This window comes from Schistocerca piceifrons, chromosome 5 (assembly GCF_021461385.2).
Source record: "Schistocerca piceifrons isolate TAMUIC-IGC-003096 chromosome 5, iqSchPice1.1, whole genome shotgun sequence".
NCBI lineage: Eukaryota > Metazoa > Arthropoda > Insecta > Orthoptera > Acrididae > Schistocerca > Schistocerca piceifrons.
In genome coordinates, this window is record NC_060142.1 from 463,109,221 (window position 1) to 463,121,521 (window position 12,301).

The following is a 12,301-nucleotide window of genomic DNA, read 5'->3' on the forward strand; positions in this document are numbered from 1 at the left end:
TCTAGTCAGCTTATAAATACGTAAAATATATTAATCATCTTAAAAATGCAACTCTCAAGGTTGATAGAGTCTGACCACAAGCTCGTATCGGAAAAGAATGGAGATGGAAATCGACTGTGTTCTTTCCAAACCGACAATCGAGGAATTTCCCTGAAACGATTTCGAAAAACGTACCTTTGGCACAGTGGTCGACAAATCGAACAACAGTGAACCTTGCTCGGTCCCTGCCATCGACGTGGCACTCAGCATGTTATAAGCAATCATTAAGACTATCAACAGGTTCCAATTAAAACCTGTTGCTGAGGCGCTGAAGTCGATTTTCCTGAAGTGTAAGCAAACTTGTAAGGTCAACCGCGTATTGAAATACGACCAGACACTTGGATAAACCACCTGATGATCGCTTACGGCTAAATAATGTTGTAAGAAAGCGAGGATGATCTGCAAAGCGCAATATATTGCCCACAGCAGATAAGCAGTGACTGTTATTTCAACTTTCCTCCCAAATAAACCTATATTTATGGCATTTTTAAGGAAAAAAGCAGCTAGTTTCTAAAACTGCTGAAAAGCAATGTTTTAAAAAAAGTTTCATATTTAAACATCTTAGACTGCGACTTAGGCTTGCAGGCTGAAATTTACTTATAGAACAAGTCGAATAAATATCAGTGGTGTTTTCGAAAACACATAGAATACTAGGCGACAAAGAGCATAATAAAATAAAATTGTTTAAAGTAACGTGCACGTACACCCATTTTAATATCCTACCCAGACTTGTGCATAATAAAAAAGGAAGACAAAAATCGTTTACAGGTCACTAAATTGGAAACTGTGCGACACAGGAAAGGTTGTAGTTCCATAAATCAAAAAGTGAATGAAAACAACCGACCTGAGTTGAGAATTGATATATTTGACGAATTAATTAAACGTGAAGAATAAACGGCTAGAATATATCAATAGGATTAACTAAAAAGCACATGTGAAATAGGATCCAGAAGGTCACGAAAAAGTTGGCGAAAGCGACAGGCAACCACCTGAGTGGGAGATCTCAAAAGGCCAATGATGTTTACTCTAATCGACGTCCCACGTATTGTCTACCATGCAACCGCAATATTGGCTGTTAATGGCAACAGGGAGCGGGACTGGAGTTATCCAGTGGTGAACACAGCACGGTGCGAAGTTGAACTGCTTAGTCGACGAGTAACCCACAACAGCGCTACCGAGCTAGTGATGCTGATACAACGATAAACAAAGCAAGTGTTGCTATATATCTGCAACACCAGTAGCCGAAGTTGACGTTTCGTCATAAAAGAATCCAAGGAATTTCGCAGAGTGGGTAAGAAGTTTCTACAAGATGAGTCAATGGAAAGTGTCGTGTTGTACACACTCGACTGTGCGGACAATGTTCACGAGGAGTATAATTATGGCGTTACCTGCTTAACAAGTGGAAGTGATACTGAAAAAGGTGTCGGGTTATGTACTTCATCATCCTTGTAGGACAGGGAGCCAAAAATCCCGTCTCCAGTGAAACGCAGTGGAGGACAATCTTTGTCCTAGGAATGGGTACTAGACATAGTTAAATACATGGAAGATCATCCGCAGCGTAGTACAGAAAACAATTATGGACAAATTTCGAATAAGTTCGCAGCAATATGACAGCGTAATGCATAAGAAAAACTGCGGATATTCAAGAGGGGACAAGGCACTTGTTACAAAAACTGGTGTTTGCGTGTTGCAGTGATGCTCCATTCAGTTTACATTATGTGCATGATAGTGACCTACTACGTTATGCACATCAAATTACGTGCGACATAGATGAAATTGATTTCAAGGGAAGCAGTGGATGGTTTCGTAACTTCAAACTGTGCTACAGAATTGGCAGATATAAGATAACGAAATTTCGAACAAAGCGTCAACTTGACGATGTACGGCAGACTGCGGATTCGGCCTGAAAATTTGTAGATGAGTTAAAGAAACTTATCATGTCGTTCAGTAAGGAATTTGTTTTCAACTACGACCAATCGTGATTTGAAGAAGAAATGCATATGAAAGGAACCCTGAAAATTAGAGGTACCAAGAGAGTTGTATCACGATTAACTAACGTCAGTACCTTAATGCATTCGTTTACAATAATGCCGACTGTTGATGTGGATGGTAAATTGACTGGAAATTTATTTATTGTGCTGTGAGAAGTTGGAGGTGCTCTGCCCCTATGATTAGCTCTCGTGTGCGTGATCTTATAAGGGCAGTAAGGAATATTTACATCACAGCAAGCAAGAGTGCAAAAAAGAGAACCACTACTATGGTATGATCCTTGCTTTTGACCAATAGATAGTCAAAATAACTTGCTTTTGCTTGGTTTCTAGTCTGGGTATAGAAATCATACTCCTTTATAGCAAGTTATCCTTCCTGAGAAGTGTGTGACATTGCAGTTCATAGTACCTGGAATCACACAACAAATTCAGCCTCTGAATATTTTTATTTTCGGTGCCTATAAAATATATTATCGAACTACCTGCACCTACGCCTTAAACGATAAACAGTTTCACGATAAGCTCCACGACAGACTGTTTCACATTCAATTGATTGTCGTCATATTCTATCAGCTCTCATCAAACCGTTGGACCAATATGATTCTATATGCATTCTTTAAGAGTGGATACCCAGCTAAACGTCGTGCACGGTTTGTATCTCCCAGGGAGTTCTCCGATCTTGATGCTGTGAACCTTTGTGATCACTGTGTCGCGCCATTTTTCATTCGGTTTTCATAGTGCAAGACCGGCCGTTGAGGCCGAGCGGTTCTAGGCACTTCAGTCTGGAACCGCGCTACCGCTACGGTCGCAGGTTCGAATCCTGCCTCGGGCGTGGATGTATGTGATGTCCTTAGGTTAGTTAGGTTTAAGTAGTTCTAAGTTCTAGGGAACTGATGACCGCAGATGTTATGTCCCATAGTGCTCAGAGCCTTTTGAACCATAGTGCAAGTTAATGGCTTGTTCAGAACATTTCTTGACTGTCGACGACGTGTTATTTATACATCCAATGGGAGTTTGATCTCTGCACTTCCTGGACATCCGTTTTCTATCGCCCCCCTGATTCAGCCAATATTTCTCCTGTCATAATTGTTAATACAACGCTTTGAGATTAGCGTTACTAAAACCCTCGCACTCAAGGGGTTCGTTGTGATACAGGTACAGGTCTACAGCTGGAAGCGAAGAAGAAGAAAAAAACAGCTGTCTTGAGTCCGAATGTTCATTTCGAGACCGCAGTGCTTTACTATGAGCGGTATTGCTGGATATGGTGTGACCTCGCCTTCCTCCTATCTTCGAACTGACTTACACAGACCTAACGTTTCATGACATACTGAGTTGCGGTACAGTTTAACGATTTTCTCATTAACAGGCAATAAAAAAATAAAAAAAGAACATTAGAAAGGGAACAAGTTCTAGGACGGTCTAGATATCAAATAGCGAACTTTTAGATCTCCACTCTAGCACTTATCCTCTTTCTTTATTATTTTGGTGAGGACGTAGAGGGTTTGTGTTATTTATTTATTTAGTTGTCTTACGTTCCGTAGGACCATGCGAACCACAGCTACTTGGTCATCGAACGGATTAGCACAGCGTTTGCAGAACGCTGATTAGAAAATTTATGAACAAAATAATTAAGAATTTAGTAAATTACAGAAGAACATGGGAGAGCATAAAAATAACGTATTAAAAATACAAACTCTCAACTGCTGCGAGGAACTCTGGTATGATTGGAAGGGATGTGTTTCAAGAAAATATTCCGACTTTGATTTGAATATTCGGGATTTATTAAACTATTTTTTTTTCCTGAATAGCGTACACCTTTCTGTACAGTAGTTCAGGAAGCGTTTTCCACGTTCACCGAAAGGACGTTGCAGTTTCTTTTGAGTGAGTAAGTATTGTAAACAACAAATCTGATCATCGAACGTACGTACAGGGATGGCAGGGCCAGAATTTCGAGACATGTGTACAGCAGTCTACATGAGGTTCCCGAGCCGTCACAGCAGATCACTGTCACCGCCCTTTACCGAGCTATAAACAGATGTATCCCAAAACGTAGTAAACGTGATATAATTGCGAAAGCACGTAAAGTAAATGAGCTTTCGTCTTTCAGTGTCACAGTGGAGATGATTCTTATGGTGAAGAGAGCAGCACTCAGATTCTCCACGAGACCCTGCCAAGAAAGCTTCCAATACACTCTCATTCCTAAGAATTTAAAATGATGTACTTCACTGACTCTTTGACCACCTTTAGCCAGTAAAGCTTCGCTTCTACAAGGGTTTCGTTTCGGATACTGTATGCATTGTGTTTTGTTGCATTTAGTCGTTAATGTGTTCTCTGAAAGGCATGCCTGATATTGCCGACTACCCCATTAGGTATATGAATTTTATTACATTCCACCACTTTCACTTGCGTCATCTGCAACGTGGAACATTTTTGAGTCTTCTTGTCATGTTTAGAGGCAGATCATTGATATAAAGAGTGATTCCGTCATGATGTTACAATCTTTTAGGGATGATGGGGAATGGTAAATGTTTCAATTTGAGATAAGAGACCCTGGTCTAGATATGTGAAAATCGTTCTGATTCCACTGAAAATGGATCTCTTCCACTCCAAGCCCTTTGCATTCCATATTTTGGAAGTTGGTAGTATGGACCAATTCAAGAAAAAATCGTTTAGTAAACATCGGCTTTGAAGTGCATCCCTTAAGTTCTTTGAGCCCTTGTTCATCTTTGCTAATGTGAAACACACCTCTTCTACTGAAGAAGTGCTCGTAGCTCTTAAGGTTGACAGGAGTCTATTGGGGCACATTTGTATGTGGCACCCGAATATGATTTTATAAACGATGTATGTCTTTGATAGGCTTTATATCGCTGACTGCGTAAGACCGCAGACCCAGAGATATTGCTTCTGGTCTGAGATTATTATAGTGTTGGAGTAAGATGGCGCTGGGGGCACAGTTATAGGTAGCTGTCTCTGAGGGAAAGGCGATGGAGTAGGCAGTCTTTTTTGGAGTGCTGTGTGAATCCTCCAAGTGTTAGATTAATGTAGGAATGTCGATATTGTTGAACTTGGAAGCAGAAGCCTTCATGCAAGGAAGGTAAAGATATTAAATAATTATGATTTTGTTTTTGCCAGTGCGTTAGTATAGACACATTGGCTGATACTGTAACTGTTGAGTAACTCCAGAATGTACACTAGGTGATCAAAAGCATCCAGACACCTGACTGAAAATGACTTACAAGATTTGCTGGAATTCAATACGGTGTCGACCCCCCCCCTCCCCCCTTAGCCTTGATGACTGTCGGCGGTGTCTGTCAGTCAGCATACTAGATCGGCCTGTACGATTTTGTGCTGTATGTGTCCCTTCAAGTTTCAACTTCACTGTCACATCGGTCACATCGGAAACAGTGGACCTAGGGACGTTTACGAGTGTGGAAGTCTCGCGTACAGATGTATAACACAAGTGTGACCCTATGACCTGACCACGGTCGAAGTTCTTGAGTTCCGCGGAGCGCCCCATTCTGCTCTCTCACGATGTCTAATGACTACTGAGGTCAATGATATGGAGTACCTGGCAGTAGATGCTAGTACAGTGCAACTAATATGAAAAACTTACGTTTTTGGGGTGTCCGGGTATTTTTGATCACATAGTGAAGGTAAGCTGTTTTGATAAAAAGGCTAGTCAGATATTTCACTTTTGTAATGTTGCTAAGATTTATTAACTGAGCTATATGTAATTTGATGATTTGCATTTATACCCTCTTAGTGAAGTTAAGTAATACTTGATTTTTAAATCTAATTGTGAATCAATTGTCAGTAATGTACCTTCAGTTGTCAGATGTTTTTGAAAAGCCAAACTTAATTTGCAATATAATTTTTATTAAAAATATCGGTGTTAGCAATTCACCACAGGCAGCACCACCTCCCAGTACAGGTCATATACTTTTCAAAGAAGCTGGATTTTTTCAAAAATGTTCTCGTTTATCATTCAAAGGAATTTCATGTGGATTTCAAATTATTAAGACCAGCATTGCACACTTCTGAGCCTGTAACTAGCATTTTATTTTCTATGAGAGACCAGAATATATCGCGTTACTCCTTTGCTGCTTTAGAGGTAAGGCGATTTAATTTATTTGTTATGTGCACAGGGACCAGAGTCATCAGTTTTGAACAGGGCAACATGATTCAGTGCCTAAGTGGCTGAATGTATTTTGCAGTGACTGTATTTCTATATTGGTATTGGGAGTTGCATTGCCCAATCGATTCCTATAAACTTTTTGCTATCAGTAACACAGAGTAAACACACTGGTTTCAGTTACTCCACGCTACACAGTAATTCAAGTTCAGTGCCAATTCCACAGTTCAGATACTCATACATTCAACGCAATCGTAAAGTTTTTACTTATTTTAAAAGAATGTTGGAAGGTATGCATTTCAGAGCCCGTGTTTACTGAAGATTTCCTTCTTGTTTTGGTCCACACTACCACCTCCTAAAATATGGGAACCAAAGATCTCCCAGTAGAAGAGGTACACTGTCAGAAGTATCAGAACAATTTTCGCTTGTTACTTTCGACTCGGTCGTTGCCGGACTAGGGTCTCTTACCTCAAGTTGATACATTTATCCTTGAAAGTTTGTACAATCATCACGGAATTGCCCTGCACATCAAATACAGCAACGGTCCGAAAACAGAATACTGTGAGACCGTTCCACATCGCTCCCCCCTTTCCATGACACACCACCCGAAATTTACATGATCCCAGTTGAATGCAAACTTCTTTTGTGTTTGTTGACACTGGAGGACAGACTTATCCACCTTACTTCCCAGACACGGGGTGAACCATTGTTGAACTTCCTCCCACACCCGTAACGTTCCAACTTGCGCATAAGTGTACCTCCACTTCTAACCCTCCGTTAAGGTCTCCTTGAAGCATTCTTCGCCTACGACTCTCCCAGGCATAAATCCAGCCCGTTACCGAGCCATACTCCTAATATAATTCAAAACAGTGTGGCAGTCAGTGTGTTACTGGAGGACACTCGACCGGAGGTCAACAGACCGCTACGTGGCTCCTGTGTGCCGCCCCTGCGGTGACAGGGTGGCGGCCGGCGTCGCACGTGGGCGCCACGCGTGCTGCGGCCGCCAGCGCCGCCCCTGCACGTGTATCAGGTGAGCCGCCCCTTCCCATCCCGCGCGCTCGCCGCCCCGCCCAGTTTTATTGCCCGTTATTACACGGTGTCGCGCCGGTCCCTGCCCTGCCGTGCCTTCGCGGCGCCGCACAGCTCCGATCTCTCGATACAACGGCCGTCCCGTCCCGTGCCGCCCCGTGCCGCCCCCGACACGCCACTACAAGTTGTTCCCCTTTGCGCCCTCAGAAAAATGCGCCACCTGCCAATTTACAAGGCTGCGGGCTCCTTTCGGCGGCCGGCGAAGGCCGTTACGGAGCAAAGTAAGCGCTCTTGGCATTACTAGTGAGGTAACACCTTTCACTCTAGCCGCGGAAGAAATCAGATACTATTCGTCTTATTACCCCAGGTCTGGTTCGTATGCCCAGAGGAAACTGAATTCCACATAAGAATATCTGTCGTTCAGCCCCTATTCTAAAGTTAAATAGCATCTTGAGAATAGACGCCGGAATTTTTTAGATGAGTCTCATGTCTTACAACAAAATACTACATATATATATATATATATATATATATATATATATATATATATATATATATATATATATATATATATATATCTATTCAAAAACCGAGACGCAACAGGAGGACTGAAAATACGAATATACACTGAGGTGACAAAGTCACGGGATAGAGATGTTGCACATATAGCGGTAGCATCAGGTAAACGACATAGAAAAGGGCAGTCCTTTGGCGGAGCTGTCATTTGGACTCATGTGAGTCACGTGAAAAGTTTCCATCGCGATTATGGCTGCAGGACAGGAATTAACAGACTTTGAGTAACGTACGGCAGCTGGATTTAGACGCATGGGACATAAAATTTCAGATCAACGTTAGAGGATTCGATATTCAGGACTCACAGTGTCAAGAGTGTGCCAAAGATACTAAATTTTTGGCATTACCTCTCACCACTGTCAACGCAGTGGCCTACGGCATTCACTTAACGACCGAGAGCTGCGGCGTTTACGTTTGACAGTGCTAAAAGACAAGCAACACAGCGTGAAATAACCGCAGAAATGAATGTGGGACGTAAGATGGACGAATCCGTTTGGACAGGAATTTAGCGTTAACGGGCTATGGCAGCAGACGACCGACCAGAGTGACTTCGCTAACAGAACGACATCGCCTGCAGCGCCTCTTATGCGCTCGTGCCCGTATCGATTGAACACTAGACGACTGGAACACAGTGGCCTGGTCAGTTAAGTCCAGAATTCACTTGGTAAGAGCTGACAGTAATGTCTGAGTGTGGCACAGGCCCCACGAAGCCATGGACCCAAGTAGTCAACAAGGCACTATGCAAACTGGTGGTGGCTCCTTAACGGTGTGGGCTGTGTTTTCTGAACCGACTGGAAACAGTTATGTTCACCTACCTTAGGCGACCACTTGCAGCCGTTCATCGACTTCGTGTTCCCAAACGACGATGGAACTTTTGTGGGTCACAATGCGCCATCTCACCGGACCACAATTATTCGCGATTTGTTTGAAGAACATTCTGGACAATTCGAAAAAACTATTTGACCATCCAGATCCCTAGACATGTACCTCATCGTTCATTTATTGGAGATAATCTAGAGGCCAGTTCATGAACAGAACCCTGAACGAGCAGCACTTTCGTAATTAAGGACGGCAATAGAGGCAGCATGGTTCAGTTTTTCTGCAGGGGACTTCCAACGTCTTCTTGACTCCATGCCACTTCGACTTGCTGCACTATACAGGGCAAAACGAAGTACGTCACGATATTAGGAGGTATCTCAGAGCGTTATTTTGTATTGCCTGTTAGCGTATGCGCATTATGAACATATTAATAATATCCTCCTTCTGGCACGTGTGATTCGAAAGTTTTTGCTGGTATCAGTCCCTGTGTGTAAGTTTTCGATACACTCTAAGGCCTTGGTTTTCATCATGTCTCATAATCAAGAGAAAGAGTAGCTGTTGATCCTTTTCTACCTCAATAACAAATTTAATGTTTGCAAGGAGACTGCTCTTCCTACCATTTCTAGATGTGCTGATTAAATTGGGGACCTGCTCCACAGCTTGTATCGGAGACCAATAAACATGGATCATCGCTCTAGCCGGAAAAGAAGAATGATTAATACGCTCGCAACGGTTACTATGGGTCATGAGATCTAAACACCGGCGAAGTTACACGACGGGAAAAGAAATGTCCAGTACAATCTTTCTGTGATCGATCCCCAGGGTGACAGACTGTATCAGCCGTATGTTGCGCAAACAAATTATTTACAAACCGGCGAAGAATATCAAAGAGTGTTTCATATCGGAAAGGAACCCACTAGCAGTATCGGGAGTAAGTCTATGTTGAAATCATCGGACTGTCCACCAATCTCTCCACCACCGTACTTAAACGGTATTGCCGATTGGGGCAGGTGGAGAAACGCTGTTTGAGACATGCCGTACAATAAAATTCGCCGGCACGCAAGTTCACGCTGTGGAAAAGAGCCGGAGAAATCCACAAACTACAGTAGTTTTAGAATGAAAAAAGAGCAACGCAAGGTAAATGGCTCCTCTAGTCCCATGCTGCAGCGGACTACCGTTGCAGGTATCCAGGTGAGAAACACAGGGGTAATGACCTGGGAAAGACCCTCAGACTTTGGCGTGACAGATACATAGGAGCGCTATTCGTAAAGTAAGATCCGATCGGTCGCGAAATGGAAACCACTGTGCAAACCAAAAATGTTTCATTTTCAACACTTATCTGCATCTTCTAGCTACTTCTCTATATAGTCACCTCTTCGACTTAGGCATTTGTCGTGGCGTTGTACCACTTTTCCAGTACCCTCGTCGTAAAAGGCAACCGCATATGCTTGTCGCCAGTTCTCTAGGCTCGTCTACAGCTCGTTGTCTGCCAAAATGCTGTATTCACAGACAGCGACTCATGTGAGCGGAGGTGAAACTCATGGGGAGCCACTTACGGACTGTATTTTGGGTGATCAAATACTTCCCTCATACTTGGCGACAGACACTATTGTCTTTATGTGCTCACTGTGCGCTCAGTACAAAAAAAGAGTGACTTTACGTGATACACTGGCATACCAGAGACACAGCCGGCGTACCTGCGCAAAGCTTCATCGGATTTTCACTGTGATTTCCGCTTCGCGCCCGATCGGGCCTTACTTTCCGAGTAATCCTCATAAGTAAAGAAGGGTGAACCTTCGACACTGCCAGTCTTTCATGGTCGCGAAACGTCAGAAAAGTCATTGAACAGACGTCGTCAAAAGATCCCTCAATGGAAGCAAACAAACCATACATCAACACGTGGCCACGAATCCCTCAACAATTTGTGTTACAACTGGATCTCCAGAAGTGTGAACACACTGATAAACCGTGTAACTACATACATTAAAGCTTGTTATGTTAATATTGCTAAGACTTTTAGAACAGCATTAGAACAACATTACCATCAGCAGGTCTAATACGTTGCTGGTAACAGGAGATATGAGCCATAGTAAATCTTACAAAGAACATGTCGTCATAACGGAAATATCAATGTGTCTTAAGATCTGTGGCAGAAACTTGTTCTAACACAGCTACTATTTATCAGGTTTAACATAGGTACTTAGACACATACATACATGCATAGAAAATGAAGGCCATTTATTCTCCTTTAGAATGAGACTTAACACGGCTCTAAGGGAAGTGAAACGGAATGGTGGGCAGGTGGCAAGTACAACTCGGTGTCTTAAGCAGCGCCAGGTAATTACGTGGCCGTCATAATTCCATGTTGCCAACTTTTACTATTACTTTTCAATATTTTCTTACACTAAATTCAAGCTTTCCTGTCTCAGTCAGCCCTGCCTCGAGGTTTAGCTGTTGTCTCTCCTTTATAAGCTTCAATCGTGATTGCAGGTGTATTACTATTACTACGTCTGTTTTCTGATTTACTAAGGCTGAATTCGGCGCACAGTATTTGTAACCATTCCCGATAGATCTCTCTGCTTTGTACATTACAGCATATCGTTGACATGCAGTCTTCAGCGCTGTAGTGTACAATGCAGAACTTTCTCTCAAGAATGTAAAATATAAATACCCTGTATATAATGTAGAAACTTACGTAAACAAGGAAATCATGAATATTCTGTTACGTAAAAAGCCAAAAATGTAAAATTTGTAATGGAAATCTTTGCTGACGTATGAGAATGGGTCCAGAATAAAAACTACACTATGTGATCAAAAGTATCCAGACACCCCCAGAACATACGTTTTTCATATTGGGTGCAATGTGCTGCCACCTACTGTCGGGTACTCCATATTTACGAACTCAGGAGTCATTAGACATCGTGAGAGAGCAGAGTGGGGCGCTCCGCGCAACTCACGGACTTCGAACGTGGTCAGGTGATTGGGTGTCACTTGTGTCAGAAGTCGTACGCGACATTTCCACACTCCCAAACATCCGTAGGTCCGCTGTTTCCGTTGTGACAGTGAAGTGGAAACGTGAAGGGACACATACAGCACAAAAGCGTACAGGCCGACCTCGTCTGCTGACTGACAGAGACTGCCTGAAGTTGAAGAGGGTCGTAATGTTTACAAATCTATCCAGACCATCTCACAGAAATTCCAAATTGCATCAGGATCCACTGCAGGTACTATGACAGTAAGGCGGGAGGTGAGAGTTCTTAGATTCCATAGTTGAGCGGCTGCTCATAAGCCACACATCACGGCGATAAATGCCAAACGACGCCTCACTTGGTGCAAGTAGCGTAAACATTGGACGATTGAACAGTGGAAAAACGTTGCGGTGAGTGACGAATCACGGTACACTGTGGGGCGATCCCATGGCAGGGTGTGGGTATGGCGAATTCCCGATGAACGTCATCTGCTAGCGTGTGTAGTGCCAACAGTAAAATTCGGAGGCGGTGGTGTTGAGGTGTGGTCCTGTTCACACACGTACACATTGCAGGCATCTATTTAAGCAATGGGAATATTAAACACGGCCTCAGAATAAGAATATTTACCGATGAAATTTGCTGTCAACAATTCAGTGAAGGATTATAATTATAGAAATATTGCCAAAACAATTATTTGCACGACTCTGGCACACAGAAGAGTTGAAATAGACAGCTTAAAAACTCTTTGGTAA